At 34.4% G+C, this 17,807-nt stretch overlaps 1 protein-coding gene across 1 annotated transcript in view; it reads left to right on the top strand.

Moving 5' to 3' along the window:
• LOC149774072 (transcription intermediary factor 1-beta-like) overlaps positions 1–17,807 on the top strand; it is a 37,974-nt gene that overhangs the window by 8,721 nt on the left and 11,446 nt on the right. The gene's annotated exons all lie outside the window — the stretch shown is intronic.

Genomic DNA, 17,807 nt, shown 5'->3' with positions numbered 1-17,807 from the left:
TCCGATACAAATCCTGTAACTACGTTTTATACTTTCCTCCTGTCAGTCTAATTTGGCAGTTTGAAATGAAAAATAACTAAACAATTAATCCATGTCAGCGCTATGTCTAAAATATCTAAATTAATATGACCCTATATAATAAAATTAAATATACTAACACTTTATTTAAAGCCATTTTTTTGTTCGTTTATTATCTTCACGCGGGAGCAGCTTTACATGTGTAGAAGCGACTTTTGGTGAACAAAGATCTTTCGTGCCAGATAACATTGCTTAGCGAACAAGGAAGAGCGACTTAGGAAATCGATACATGGGTACTTTCATGATACCCACTTTAAATTATGAGAAGTATAAATAACATTTGGACAAGGAAGAACAAATAAATCCACGTGACTTAATCCAGTTTGAAAATGTTCAAAGGCATTTTAGAATTACCATTTAAAGGATAGAAGGTATCAACGAGAAATACATGTATATGGAATAATGAAAATTGTGTAACTTCTTTGATATTTTCGTAACACTCTCCTTCCCTGCAATCATCATGAGAACAAAAAAAAGTATGTCACAGACAGCGACACGGTGGAAGACCCAGCGACCCAGCCATTTTTGGTAGGGTTTCATTTCCTAACGAAGCCTCATCCTCTTGAGCCTCAGGAATAAGAATATTTTGTATCTGGTAGACCGAACTATGGGCCAGTTTAGGTATACTTAGGTGCATTTGTGTGTCTGTTTATTTGTTTTCTAATGGGATGTGACCGATTAATGAATTTTCTATCGTATGACAAATACTACAATTCATGGCTGCTTAATATACATATACCGTAATTATTGCACAATGCTTTGTATTACATACATATAACCGAAACTAAGTTGTCAATATACAAGAGTAGTTCAAGCAAGTTTTGTCTTCATTTAATCAAATTGTCCATTCTTTACTTTATCTTCTTGTATATCACAATCACCGACGATACGTAACCATCTACATCAATGTTCACTTGTATTCGAAATTTGACTTAATTCCCACCCCTCCCCCACACACTTATATCGAAACTTTCGTATGTCGGCAACATTATATTTGGCCCAATTATGTCGGGATAAACGGGAGGAACAGTATACATTACCTAAGGACTACTATTCATGTCTGACTTTACGAATGTGTCTTGTGGTACACCGTCATTCTGGATGATACAAATTCAGTTAATGACAGGACCATTAGTATGCTAGGGTTACTTGTTCTGTAGGAGTTTTATGATTTTTTGGCGAGTGTATCAAACTAGGTGTAACCTAGATACTTCTACAACTACTACTACTAATAATAATAATAATACTAATAATAACAATTACAAGAAGAATAAGAAGACGAATATTTTTATACAATGAATACGCATTAAATGATCAATGTAAATGTTATTTTCTCTGCAGAATGATACACGTATGTACTGTAAGTCCAATAATTATTCTAACTTGTTTATTAGCTACATTATTGTCATGTAATAAACAATCACAATATGTGTTACTTTGACATGATACTTCTATGGCTTGACACTGTATTTGCCTACCTTGGCATGGTACTTGTCCGGCTTGACACAGTTTTTGTCTACCTTGACATGGTTCTTGCATGGCTTGACACTGTATTTGTATACCTTGACATGGTACTTGTATGGCTTGACACTGTATTTGTCTACCGTGGTATGGTACTTGTCTGGCTTGAAAGAAAAGGAACTTGATGTATTGCCTACTAAACAACAAATAATCCTAAAATTAGAGATGTCATGTGATTTTGATTTTTAACGTAGCTTTAACAATTTTTCAGTCATATCGCTACGATTCTGCAGTGTGGCAGTTTATAGTGATGTACAGCACTGGGGCATCATGCCGCAGACATGTAGCATGATGTCCCACCCAGTCACATTATCCTGACACCGGGCCGACCAGTCCTAACACTAACCTATTAATGCTGAGCGCCAAGCGAGGCAGCTGTTAGTACCATTTTTGTAAGTCTTTGGTATGACTCGGCCAGGTATCGAACCCACGACCTCCCGCATCCGAGGCGGACACTCTAACCACTAGGCCACCGGAGCGGTCTAGAATTAGAGATACAAGTGCCAATAATTAGAGTTCTGAATAAACATTAGTGGAAATTCAGATTAAAACAAACACATAAGTTCTTGATGTTGTGTTGATGTACCAACAGTGTTGTGTTGGTTCACAATAACATATGTCCTTATTTGAAATTTTAGTATAAATGCAAGGTTCTAATTCAAACAATTTTTTTTTAAGAGAACTCTGTATATCCAGAGTAGAATCACTGTGTGTGTGTGTGTGTGTGTGTGTGTGTGTGTGTGTGTGTGAACTGGATTTTTAACGTAGCTTTAAAACTTATACAGTCATATCGCTACGATGTCTGCAATTTGGCAGTTTATAGTTTTTAGTACACTAATTTGTAATAATATGTTGTAAATCATATTTTAGGTTTCGTGCCGTCTGAAACTATTTGTTATCGCTATATATATATATATATATATATATATATATATATATATATATATATATATATATATATATATATATGTATATATATATGTATGTATATATATCCCAACCACAACTGTTTAAAGTCAAATTGTACAATATATAATATTAATACAATGAGATATTAAAGTAAATCGAATCTAAAATGTGGTACATAAATTCTGCTTAGGACGATTAGATGAAAATCAAAAGAACTGATAGGTATGTAGCATCCGTCAATTTAGCCAATCGCCATAGTATTTCTGATTAGAGTGATTGCCGTTGGTCAATAACTACACAATTAAAAAATTGTGATGTTGGATTATACTCAAAAACAAAATTAACAATTTTGTATTTTCGATGTTTCGTTGAAAATATGAAAAATAATCCTCTATACTTTCTTTTCAAAATGTCTGGAAAAGTTTCGGTTGCTGCCGATTAGCGGTTTTGCTCATAATGCTATGTGGAGTGGTATGTAGTGTTACTCCTATGTGTCCCTCTTCTGTACGTCATGCATTCCGTTTCCATTTTAAAATATTTTACGGACATTATGGATTGACATGGAATTTCGTATTAAGTTTAATTTCAATACATAAATCGAGTTCGATTTTGACATGTTCATATCTCACACATACTATTTGATTGCTTATTGCCCCTCTTTGATTTAGTCATTCGCCAAATGTAAATTAAGTTAATTTTTGTAACTTTTGAAGGATGAATGAAAAGAACAAAGTACAGCTTTCAGCACTGAGTCGAATTTGGCCCCGGTCGGATTCCAATGAAACACATACAGATGAAAGAGGGACGTATCTCCTCCTTAAGGCATGTATTTGATCCAATAGTGCTTTTGATAAGGAAATGCGGTCATAAGGAAAACAAAAACAACAATTCAAACAACAACAACAAAACAACAACAAAAAGCTATGATTTTCTCTTTGCTTTTGGCACCTATTTGTTGTTGTTGTTGTTGTAGGGTTTAACGCCATTTTTCAGCACACGATAGGCTACACATGGCGGCCAGTATTAATGGTGGAGGAAGAACCTAGAAAAGCCCAGGAAAGAACCACCGACCCTCGAGAAGCTACTGGCAAGCTTTCTCACATGCCCACGCAGACAGAGGTGAGACGGCAGTGATCCATAAGGGAGAGCGCTTTAACCACTCGGCCACTCGGGTCCCCGTCACCTATTTGTAGGATTATTTGTTACTATTTATAAAGCTTGGTGTCTTCACTCTTTTATGTTGCTTCTTGGAAGAACCTAAACACTTGCGTTTCAAAATCATGTCAGAAGCGCTACAAAATAGCAATGTATGTATTTCTTCTTCATACATAAATACGCATAAGATGTGCATAACGTTTCACGTTACAAATAGCCAGATGTGGCTACAGTGTATCAGCAAATAAACTTGTTTTGTGCATGTCTCGGCTCTGGGAAGCTTATGTTATAGACTATGCCGTAACCAATTTGACAAAACTATTCTTTATATTGATCACATTTTATACTTTCCATGTGTATAACGAGAGAGAGAGAGAGAGAGAGAGAGAGAGAGATATCAGCTACAAACAATATGACACGCTTGAGGTGACGGCCTTGCACATTATGCAGAGTTTGTTAAAGTTACAGCACAAACTAAGGATACCAAATTTTAAATATTCATTGTCAAGACAGGGCATTTATACCTAAATTCCATATTTATTCAGTGGTATATATTATCATCGAAAGGCGCCTGCTTTGACTTAAAGAATTTATTTATATAATTGTTCATTTATTTCGAAGATTTTCTTAAGTTTATATTAATTTATTTTAATTTTATATGAACTTAGTTTATATATACAAAAAAAACTGATTGTTCTATTTGGAGTAGCCAGTCTATACTGTCAGAATCTTGTATTTTAAAAGGAATTCTATGTCAAATGATGCCAAAGTTTGAAATTGGCATGGAAAAATTGATCCTTGTTTCAGCATGTTAACACAACCAATCTTTTAATAACTGTACAACACGTATATAAGTTTTGACCAACTTATAAACAAGGGAAATCAAAATACTTTAATATGTACTGCTCAACCTCCAGCCTAAAATGAAATCCAATCCTTATCAATTCATGTTCGACAGCACATGTCACCTACTTACGTAACAAACATTCATAATCCGGGGTCAGATTGACCTCTTTGGAGGCAAAATAATTTCTTCGTTCGAAAAGGTTGACATAAATATAATGTATTACTGAATAAAGATAAACAGTTTTATCAATATTTGTATTATGTATAATGCACACTTATTAAAGATACAGAAAATAAATATATCAATAAATTAAATAAAACTTTTAAGAAATCTTGATAGAATTTTGACAAATCTTAAAGAGTTTACCAGAACGGAATCTGTGGAACGAAGCATCTTAGTAGCATCAAGTTTTATAAGTGGACTTTGGTAGTAATGAATTAACACATCGATACATTTACTTATATGTATGATTACATCCTGTTTGAAGCGCTGTGTCGTTCTGAACCACTTGAACGATGGACAAAATGTAGCTGTTTAATAGAAGAATCATACTAGTGTAAACTGGATGCTGTAACATTCGATAATGGCTGGATCGATGAGTGTGTGAACGAGATGTCCATTATCAAATGATGGTCTGCATTTTTTAAGAAAGAAGTGTTAGTGCTTCATCAGTGATGTTTAATTCAGTCTTGTGTGCATCTTGTTTACATTCTGAAAATAAAAACTAAGCTGTACCAACTTTAGAAGATATAACATATTAAACAACAATAACATCATGTTGGACACAGTACTGAAGTTCCTGTTATGCAATGCAATGGAATATAATGTACATTTCATACTGGTGAAATGTATGTATGTATGTATGTATGCATGTATGCATGTATGTATGTATGTATGTATGCATGTATGTAATCATGTAATCATTAGAGTATTGTGTTTGTAGAAACACATAATCATGCGCAACCATATTTTTATATTTACCCTAAACATTTGAGTATCTTAGGTATGAAAATGGGGGTAAGGACTGTACCTGGGGTAAACATCACTTGAGTATATGCACAAGGTGAATGTGTGGTGATCTCAACAGATTCCAGTGCAAGGTGCATTGGCAAAGTACATTGGGGGTAGGATGAATCCCAAGAAAGATGTCAGTAGTATGGCTTAAAGGTACAACCCAGGCACCAAATTGTTGGACGAGAGTTACGTTTGGACCCTGCGGGAGTTTCAGTTGCATGTATAAATGTGTAGTTCATGCCTTGTAAGTTTATACATGGTTATAGGGCATGGGCCTCAACAGTTTTTACATTATGAGCAGGGTGTAGGGAATGAAATCTGGGCGTGATTCAGGGTACCAGTGTGATATATGATGATCAATTGGTCAGTGATGACACAAGCTAGTCTCATAGTTGAGCCCAGCTGTTCAGGAATCTCCTGAAAATGATATAAAATTATCCCCCAAACTGCATGAGTGATGTCAAAATTCCAGAATTGCTGGCAGAGTTTACACAAATTAGGACAATATGTGACCCAAGTTTCATTTGTTTAGCTTTAATGGTGCAGGAAGTGTTCATGGTCATTACACATATGATGGTACATACACAATTACTCTATCAGAATATTACATACATTATTACTCTATGTATTGTATCACGATGTTCCTTTGCTTCGTTGACAGCTTAGGAACAATAAAGCACGGTTGCCAAAAAATAAACATTTATTAACAATTTTATGTGCTAAAACAAAATGTAAGGCTTTACATTTGCATGAACAAATATATTCATTTTACTTTCTTTTAGAATCTCATTAAAACTCCAACATGTACTTTTGAATTTAAAGTTGTATGTTTGACAGAAAATTTACTGAAATTCTTGGCATTACAGCGTCTAATTGTTAAGTGGGTATTTTCATGCTTTCACTAAACTCACTGCATTACAACATTTAAAATGTTTCCCCCATTATTTGAATTGATTTTGAAAAAATCAAAATTCTATTTGATATAACATTTTAGTGACTGGTTCTATACTGTTGTCAACGCACAAAAACAGTTTGACTGGTTCTTTGCAGTTTTTAAGCCACAAATATTGATGGGATGTCTTCTGTTGCCAAGACACAAAATAGATTAACTGGTTGTTTGCTGATGACAAGACCCATAATTACACAATCTTTGCGATCATAAAAATTAAGCAAATTCAATTTACACAAAGCGTAGTCTCTTTAAAATCAGCGGTTACATGAAATGTACTGTGAAAGAGCAAAGCGTAATGTGCCGCATATGCGAAATGTTTAATGATGTTGAAATCTTATGATTACATGATGAAAACAAAATGTTGAAAAGAAATAAAGATAATAATAAACCCGTTCAACCATTTATTTTGCACAGAAATATACATGGAATAGATAAAAAAACACATGCATTGTCTTTCTTACAACAGGCCTACTGACGAAAACAAAATAATACTACCTCATATAAATAAATATAAAACATCTCCAGCTTACAAGTCAACTTAAATATGGTTCAAATTTCACTGAAAGAAATAAATTTAAACTGTCATTAGTATAGCACATACGATTGTGATGAAAAACATTGCTCTGTATGTGGGAAATGAAAGAAAACGATTCTTGCATGCAAGACTGAAATACACCAAATTAGCTAATATTCCTTAAAGAGAATAGTGGTTCATTAAAATCTAACGATATAAATAAACTGAAAAAAATTCTGTTGCATTTCTTTCTAAAGCTGAGAGGTGTAATGATGCCGAAAATAGTGATTCAATGAAACATTAATAAGTACACATCAAGCTTATCCTGACTCGTTAGATAGTTCTTAATTTTGTTTCAGGAGACAAAACAATGCCACCAATGGGCACTAATGGAAGTGCCCCGCTTCAGTCAAGTGTAAAACAGTTAAGTTGTTGTTCTATCTAGAAATTACTAAGATATTTGCTCATCTTTCTAATAGTTCTGGCCTTGATATGCCTTTAACATAAGCCTTGCATACTTTTTAAACCACCCCCACCCCCGCATGCCTCAGAACAAATTATAAAGTATGTATTGGAAAATAGCAAAGAAAATCAAAAAAGGAAACACTATATTGAGGTCTCACCCCATAATGTTTGCAATGTTTCCTGTGTCTCTGATATTGAAATGAAAAATTAGGTTTGTCAATAAACATTCATTCGTGTTGAAAACTGAATGTTTTAAGTTCTTCAAAAACACCGCTTAGCAAATGCTCTATATTTTCAAATATTTAATACACCATTTGTTTTAATCCAACTCATTTGTCTTAGTGAGACACTAGAGGAAAACCTATTTAGTGAGCAATCCACATTGACAAGAGCTTACCTAGCACAACATGTTAGGAATACGCATACACTACTTTACACATCCAACCCTCATAAACTTTATGTTAACCACTTATTTTGGTTGCGTCAACATGAGAACTTCTATAAGTCTGTCTGCCTGCCACCTTTGGCATGTGAATGGTATCCCTACATATATAAGGACTGGCACCCAAATTCTTCAATTGTCAGTTATCATACGTGTATGTGCACATTCCACAAATGTAACTGCAGGAAGAACTTCAGATGGTTTCTTCTTCAAATATGTTATCCAATCATAATATATCATGACAATGGGTAAGAGGAGGAGTGAGTTAATCCTCTAACCCAAGGGCTATCCATATCCACTTTCTTCTAATATACACTATACTAGATTTCAAGTTGTGATAGGCATTGGCTATGATTAGCTCACATTTTGTACTTGAACGCGGATGGATAAAATACATCCAGCAGCAGCAGACTTATGCGCACATTACAATGCTGTTGAATGTGCTGCTGATACAGGTAATGATATATCAAACCAAGTCTTATGATATGAAATTTCTCGGAGGCACATGATAAAGAACAACATATTTGACCTCCAGCACATTGTTTGGATAATGTAAGTTTAGGAGTAGTTGTGCTCAAATGTTGTCGGTGGTAATCACCCTATGCTCCAGAGCAGGCATGCATGAAAATTTGATCTAGACTTGGATTACTTCCTTGTATGTACGGCAGATAATGCATTGCATCCCGAATTAGAGAGCCTGAGCATAAAATCCCAATCTCCTCACAAATTCATTTCACTTTTAGTACCACTTCAGAGACCTGATGGTGTCCTCTAAATGCTCTCTGGGACAAAAGATCCAGAGAAGACTTCAACAAAGTACCATTTTACAACGAGCACAAATTGTTCTTGACTGTAACAGCAAGATATATCATGAACAACATGAACAAAACTGAAGCAGCATGGAAGAACTACTGATAGGTAGGAACAATCTGCTTTGATATATTTAAGGTCCTCCCATTTGCTTGTACTCAGAAACTATGATCACTGGATCTGATAGGCAATGTGTCAGCAATCACTGAAAATAGGGGGATCTATATGGATGGAAGGGTTCCAGAATTGAGAAGACCCATACTCAATTAGATTTTCACAATGAGACTTCTCTCATCAAGCATATATTTAGTAATGAATGTGTTGATCCCCAATATATGTTCTGCAGTGAAACAGACTCCGAAGCAAAAGTAGGTTTAGGACCACAAGCCTAGATAAAGTAAGAGTTCAGGATTAATGAGACATGATCTGTCCTTATTGACAAGATAACAAAGATGAAGGAAGAATAAAGCAAGGTATTTCATGTCTTGCTGGACAGTGGCGCACACCTTGTACTGTTTACATGTAAGGTCTCACTCGTTAACACAATGAAGAAAAAATTTGGTTAATAGACCTTCTTTGCCTGAAAATGTTGGCTGAGAAACCTTTGACCTTGCACAGTTTAGGTGCAGCATTACTATGGGATTAGGTTGTAAAGGACTGTTTCTGCTCTTTTCTGAACAGTGTATCTTCAGTGGGAGATACATATCATTGGGACATTGTGTATTTCATTCAGTGGTAATGGTGAAAATGTATGCAGTGAGGCACTTTATAGTGATGTCTAGCACTGGGGCACACGTATTATGAGGTCACACCCAGTCAAATTATCCTGATGTCAGGTCGACCAGTCCTAACACTAACCTCTTAAAGCTGAGCGCCTGGAAGTGAAGCAGTTGTTAGTGCCACATTTTTAAGTCTTTGGTATGACTCGGCTGCGGCTTGAACCCATGACCTCCCGGACGCTCTAATCACTAGGCCACATGAGCGGTCCGGTCAATGTATTATGTATCCTTGTCTTCATATACTAACCTAATGTTCAAGGTAGTACTAATCGCTTTCTTCATATTCTAATTTGATGTTCAGTGTAGTATGTATTCATGTTTTCCTATGCTAATATAATGTTTAATGTAGCTCTTATCCCTATGTTGATTTACAAATGTATTGTTCATATAGTATTTTAGTATTTATCCCTGTCTTTTACCGTAACTTTAAAAATAATTCAGTCATATCACTCCGATGTCTGCAGTTTGGCAATTTATATTGATGTCTAGCACTCGATCACCATACCGCAGACATGTAGTATGATGTTCTACCCAGTCACATTATCCCGACACCAGGTCAACCAATCCAAACACTAACGTCTTAATGCTGAGCGCCAAATGAGGCAGCTGTTAGCACCATATTGGTAAGTCTTTGATATGACTTGGCTCGGGTTTGAACCCACGACCTCCCTCTTCCAAGTTGGACGCTCTAATCACTAAGCCGCATAAGCGGTCCATTCATTGTATTATCTATCCTTTTCGTCAAATACTAATGTAATGTTCATTATAGTATATATCCCTGTCTTCATATACTAACTTAAAGTTCGTTGTAGTATTTATTCCTTTCTTCATATACTAATTTAATGTTTATTGTATTATATATACCTGTCTTCATATACTAACTTAATGCTCATTTTAGTATTTATCGCTGTCTTCATATACTAATTTAATGTTCAATGTAGTATTTATCCCTGTCTTCATATACTAATATAATGTGCAATTAAGTACGTATTCTGACTTCATATATTAACTTAATGTTCAATGTAGTATTTGTCTCTGTTTTCATATACTACCCATACCATAATGTTTAATGTAGTTTATTTTCAAGGCTGTTGCGAAAACTGTACGACAAGGACCACACTAGTGTCTTAATTTACATCTTTATTGGCAGCCCACCCCCCAAGTAAATATTTTCCAAAGTACGTATCTATATTCCTATGGGAATAAATTGGCCATCAACTGGTGTTTCAAAATTCAGCAAAATGGGTAGCTTAATACTCACAAAAGCATTACATTCAATGATTTGTTGCATATCAGTTATGAAAACTGATCCAACCATTTTCGTGAGACATTTTGCCATCTTTGGATTGCAGTTGTCACCACTATCAATTCTCATTATCTTAAGCACGATGGGTATATGTTTAAAATCTAAGATAACTATGAGTAAAATTATTACATTGTGTATTTACCAGAATACATTTTCCCCTCCCTATAACAATATTTATCGGAGTCTTACAAGTATACACAGGGCTATGTCTTTACCAGACACCTGTATACAGTAATATATGCCTAAAACACAATTCATGGTTGTCATGGAAGTGTACACAATGCTGTCTTTACAAGACATATATACCTAGCATTCGTTCCCTACATCACTACTCATGTGCACACTTATATCTTTACCATATACATGTACATATTAGTCCCTGAATATAACACAATTTATGGGAGTTGTACAAGTGTACATAATGTTGTTTTTACAGGACAAGTGTATAGACAACTCATTCACTATAACAATATTCATGAGATCATACAAGATTACACAGCGATGTCTTTACCAGACATATATACCTTGTACTCCCTCCGTAATACACTACTCATGGGAGTCATACAAGAGTACACAGTGCTGTCTTTACCATATACAAGTACATATTTGTCTCTCAATATAACACTCTTTATGTGAGTTGCACAAGTGTACATAATGCTGTTTTTACAAGATAAATGTATACAATACTCCGTTCCTATAACATGTTCATGGGAGTCATACAAGAGTACACCGTGTTGTCATTAACATGTATATGTATACTGTAATCTCAGTATAACACTATTTATGGGAATCATATATGTGTACACAGTGGCGTCGTTACCAGATATCTGTATACAATAACCCCTCATCATCACACTATTCATGGGATTCATGTATATGTACTATTTTAATGCTGATGTCACCTTATAATGACGTTCATTATAATGGTTCTTATCTTGAACGGTCATCCCCTGATGAACATTCGTTATCTATGTATGGCTGGAAATGTTTTGTCTCTTTTTACAAATCCAGAGTCAGCCTATTAGTAGAGAAAATGTACAATATACCAATCCCAATAATATATTGCTAAATGTACTGAACTAAGTGCCATACCGTGATAAATGGTTAAATGTGTTGGACATGGTACCAGATAATTATCAATGGTTAAATGTATTGCACAGGGTACCAGACAATGCTAAATTGTTAAATGCATTGGACGGGGTATCATAAAATGATCAATTGTTAGATGTATTAGACAGGGTACCAGACAATGATCAATTGTTAGATGTTTTGGACAGGGTACCAGACAATGATTAGTTGTTAAATGTATTAGGCAAGGTGCCATATAATGATCAATTGTTAGATGTCTTAGACATGGTACCAGATACCATTTCTAAAAGTGAAAGGCAGTTACAAGATTATCTACATGATGAACATAATAATTAATGAAAAACTTGATAAAGCATCAAATGAATGGTATTATACAATGACCAGATATTATTAATTTGCATAATCCGCCTGCTTTCTCTACTACTAGATTAACCTAACAGTAACAACCGTTTGCATAAAAGCATATTTCGTGGGTCGTGGTAGAGCTATTCATCCTTTTATCATATCAATTTTGTATTTTTTTTTCTTATATTCGTTTCCTTCACATTTTAAGGCTGTATTAAGGTTTATGAGGTCAACTTGAAATTTTAGGATTCATTTAAGCTTTTGAGATTGACTTATATGACCTTAATGCTATTGTCATGAATAGTGCAATATGATGTGCTTTAAAGTGAGTTAGTACTATACACAGAACAATTTAACATTGATGTATCTTATAGTGGTGTATGCCATATAAAGGACAGTTTAATCCTGGGGTGTTCTAAAGTGAGGTGGTACTTAAATAACAGTGTAATACTGAGGTGTTTATAATAAAGTATCATGACTTAAAGGAAATTGGAATTATATTGAAATATTTTATAGTGACGTGATATATTATAAGTGGCTATACATTACTTTATAGTAAATTATACTACAAGGGTGAAAGGTCAAGATCACGTACTGAAGAAAAACGATTCAGGCACAACATATTTTAAGTTATCAACATATATGTCTGTTTAGCACTTGAAATGCATATAACACTATTCACTATACTCCTGTGCATTTTATATTTTCAACAAACATATAACGTTTATGCAAACGTTAAACAGTATTCAATCTTAGCATATAAGTGAAATCATGTCATGTATGCAAATTGAGATTGGTGATGTTGGATGCCTTCAGTGTAACCAAGGAATTGAAGGCATGTAACGATATATCGATTATTCCAAAGCTAGATGTGATATGTGCTCTTATTGTATAGGTTGACACTATTATTAATATTGTTATATCCTCTAAAAACAAATTAAAGTCCAAACAATCTTTTCATTTAATTATGAAATGAAATCATTTATGTCTAAAACAAAGCAGAGAGATGAATATAACGAATGATTAAATTATGATATTGTCAGAGAGACAATGTTGATATTTTTATATCTGGTGACAATATTTTCTCCAGTAGAAATAATATTTCAAATTTGAGTATGTTATCATTGTACAAATGTCAGAATATTGCTACTCTTATATTATCATATGGTTTTATCTCCATTGTTATATTAATATTGCTCCAGTTACAGTAAAGAGGATAATGTCTAGTTGGTAATTAACTTGGATAAATAATAAAAAAACTGAAGTGGCAAAAAATGACCTCTTGTTTTAAATTTTTGGTCTTTTTACCGTGAATATTATTTTAGGTACAGTCATTTTTCCATACAGCAGTGTGTTAATTTTTCTTTTGAGAAACAAGGTTACACCCTTCCTCGCAACTGTGTAAAATCATTTGTATGTATTCAGAAAGTAATAGGATATATACTATCCGATTGCTAATAGGTAAATGGCGAGGTGTTCAAGTGTAAATGTTTTATTGATATTTACTAAACAGCCAACAACTTTTTTATTGTGTGAGTGTGTGTTTGAGAGAGACAGACATACATATTGATTTCACAAATTTTCAATGAAAAGTACTCATGTGCACTTTTGGATAATGGATTGTCAATACATTGTATGTTTTTAACACAACAATTATTTGTACTTTGTTAACCAAAGAAATGCTTTGTCTTTGATAAATAGAAGTAATACTACTACTAATAATAGAGAAAAGAAGAATTTTAATGATGATGATGACGATTACGACGATTCTTATAACATCAATATGCAATATTACGGTTTAAGGAAACCTGCTATTTAATAACCCATTCTCATAAATAAGTTTGCATACTGATTTAGTCATATCAGCGAACATACACATCAATCTAAATTTCCATGGTGTGTAAATTTCGGCATGAAAATATATATATGGCTTGTAAAGTTTGTAATGCCAACAAATGTACACACTAACCTAAGGTTGTCTTCGTGTACATTTATTAGCTTCAGAGGAATTACCCACCTATCTGCATTTGCTTGGCGTGTAAGAGGTAGTCCCTTCAATGGATTTACACACCTAACTTTGCATGGCGGGTAAGAACAAAAAGTAATTGGCACAGGTGGAATTTGAGCCTTATGGAAATTTCAGCATGTATATATATCCTATAATATGCATAATATTGTGCTTTTAGATGAATACTTTACAAATTGTGGCTGCCTCTGCGCGACCTTGGAAAACATAGATACCTCCCATTGTGTCTGTTCTAAACCCACGTGTAGCGGGTTCGACACCCGCCGCTGGATTGGATACTTGTACGTATCGTTGGAACAATACATAGTTCCTAATTTCTCTGCTTGATATGGCCAGATGAAATAATGAAAGTTCCGTTAAAAACAAATCTTCCAATATTACTAATGCTAAACACTTTTGATGGCTCGTGTGTTGGCCTACTGTTGACCATGTTCATGGAGAAAATCATAAAAGACCACCGACCTTCGATGGGATACTCTTTCATCCCTTTTCATGCTGGAACAGGTACAGAAGCCGGAGACTGCGTGGATATGAAGCATGCGTTCAACCACTCTGCTATCCAAGTCATACTATTATCAAACGTTACTTTGTTATATGATTGGTTGTTAGGCATACACGATACAGTATTAATTTCTACCATTTCGAAAGAGATTTTCTTCGGTAATTGTCTGAAGATGTTTTCTTTTCTACTCTCTCTCTCTCTCTCTCTGTTCATCTATTATTTTTCTGTCGAGCAATTTTACAGACGTTCATTCAGAGAATTTTTTTTTTTAAATCATGTCTTAGTTTTATTTTTGTTATTTGCATTTGCTGTTTCATCGACTTTAATCAGTATTTTTGAACACAGAGTTGTATATTCAATGTTGTGAGAATTGAAATATTTCTCCATTTCTGCTCAAAGCACGTCGTTTGGTATCTATGTCGATGGTTTACGTGGAATATAGTGTTGTGTCAGGATATAACGGCTTATTTTGCCAAGCGCTTTCAGTGTAAGGAGTCTCAAATATATGTATGTTACCCAATTACTGCCAATGTAATTTCAGGCTTTCCTCAGTTGTAACATACCAAGGTCTTTACTATGTATCAAAAAACGGATCGTCTAGTTCTTTTTATTCAGTTGTTTTTTTTAAATATATTCCTTCTTTTCAAATGCCTTGAGCACCTACATTTTGATAATGATCAGCGCTTGAAGTATAAGTAGGTTTCAACTATCGTTTTAATGTTTGCGCAACGTGACTATCTGCTGAAGATAACCAACTCAGCAGGAGGCAAGATATATCTTAGTTTTGTTTGCTTTTTTAAATTCATTCTTATTTGTATATTTTCATTTTGCTATCTCATTTATTAAGGCAAAAGCTATCGTAAAGTGATAATTAATTGGCTGGATTGTCGTATAGATGACTCATTGGGTATGACACAGGTTAATGAGTCATCCGCACACTTCTTACTTGAAAAACAAACTTGAGCAATGTATTTGCAATAACATGAAACACACCACAGGCTCATCCTAAGTCACAGTCACAATTATGCGGAATACTTGGGATTGTATGAAATTGGTTTTGCCTGTTAGCGAACCGCGAAACCATCGATCGAAGAAGCCAGAGTCGCTCAGACAATGAAAAACAAACTCAGAGTAAAAACAGAACACTTACTGGTATTATCAACGCTAAGATTACACAAACACATAAACTTTTGCTTTGGCGCCCTTATGATGAAAGTGAAGGCCCATTCGACATTTTGGATCCCACCCCAATCACTTGAACTGTTCAGGCCTGTAGATAAGTTGAATAACTGCTACTTAAGTTTAATTTATTGTTTTTGCAGATATTACGTTAAAGGTAAAGTATGAACAAAACATTGCTTTCAATCGAACGAGACATGTATTGATCTATTAAGCTTGAGCACGTTCTTTTTCTCTTACTATATGCGATCTTGTTTGACCAAGATATAATCTCTTACATACAGAATTCTGGTTTTGTGTTTGTTTCATCTTTGAAATATAGCCAAAGGTGTCAGTCTCTTCTCAACTAAGTTTGCTTTACTCTCTCCTTTCATTTTCCAGCTGACCAAGAGAAGAAAAATAATGAAACAAATCGTACAAAACATGTTTTCAACTCAATAATCTGACATTAGTCACCCAAGTTTTGGTACTAAGACAACTTTTATACTCTCTAAGTTTCCTTCTCCCAAATTAATTTTTTTACTCAGCAAGCCAATTTAACGATCTACACACGCACTCACCTATACAGCAGTACGTGTATCTTTCTATTTCTCCATGATTCACCGAGTGTAAACAAAATGAATAGAAATATACACAAATCAATATTCATCAAACAACTAACCAAGCTCATTAAAGCGCCCATCTGAGCTGAATAACTTTGGCAGCTAATTTCTTCGTACATACAATACAACGATATTTGAGACGCATCACCGATAACACAGTGTTCTCTTCACTTGATAAGAGCGAATACATTTAATGACAATAAGAAACACTCGTGTAAAAGCTTGAGGTTAATATTTCAGACCATAGTATGTTTAAATTAGAAACTTGCAAACTCACATTATAGCTTTAAAAGGATTGTAGAGGTACTATTAGAAATATCAATATTGAATGGGCATGAAGTAATACTTTCATCCAAGGGCAGCGTAATTATATTTTAACTTATGACCCAGATAACATACAACTTTTCCGAAAATAGCTATTATTGATTTCCAATGTTCTAAAACTATTTTCAATTACCAAGAAGGATAATAAAGACTAAGCGAAAACGATATAAAAACAGATACCATATAAAAACAGATAGCAAGTGAATCTCTCTATCACTCTCTCTATCATATATAAAAATCACATGGAATTGATTTATAAATAAATGAATATTGAAGCAGAGAGAGAGAGACAGACAGACAGACAGACAGACAGAGATAGACAGACAAGAGACAGAGATAGAGAATGGACTTCAAAATAAAACATTGGAGGAAAAATAATATAATCTTGTATTTTGGAGACCGATATAAAACAACCCTGTTTTGTGCAAGGAAGATCATATCAGCTATATTTTAAAGCTATTGTTTACATAAAGATGACTCGGATGCTTCAATTGTAACACGATTACTTCACTACTATGCCATGCTGATTTCAGCCTGGTGTAGCTGTATCGATACCAGTATCAGGGTCGGCTGCCTCGGCCTGTCACAAACTCTCTGGTTGATATAAACCAATGAGGTACGTAAAGTAGTAATTCAATTCAATTCAAAATCTTTCTTGGAATCCGTTTCATTTTATTTCCTTCCTTACTTGCTTAAATAATTAGAACGTTTTATTTCAATTGGTTCCTCTGGAAGTCTGGTTTTGATATTGGTGGAATTGGAGGGGGTAGGGGGTGGTCTCCTTCGACACCATTTACCTGTGCTAATGAAGGAGAATGAAAAGAAGATTGAATAATAATAATAACAATAATAGCAATAATGAAAAGAAGAAGAAGAAGAAGAAGAAGAAGAAGAAGAAAGGAGAAGAATAAGAAAAGGAGGAAGCACCAAACAAAGAACAAGAAGAAG

Source organism: Sinohyriopsis cumingii, unplaced genomic scaffold (assembly GCF_028554795.1).
Source record: "Sinohyriopsis cumingii isolate HCF-2022 unplaced genomic scaffold, ASM2855479v2 utg000426l, whole genome shotgun sequence".
Lineage (NCBI taxonomy): Eukaryota > Metazoa > Mollusca > Bivalvia > Unionida > Unionidae > Sinohyriopsis > Sinohyriopsis cumingii.
This window is presented reverse-complemented; position numbering and strand designations above follow the sequence as displayed.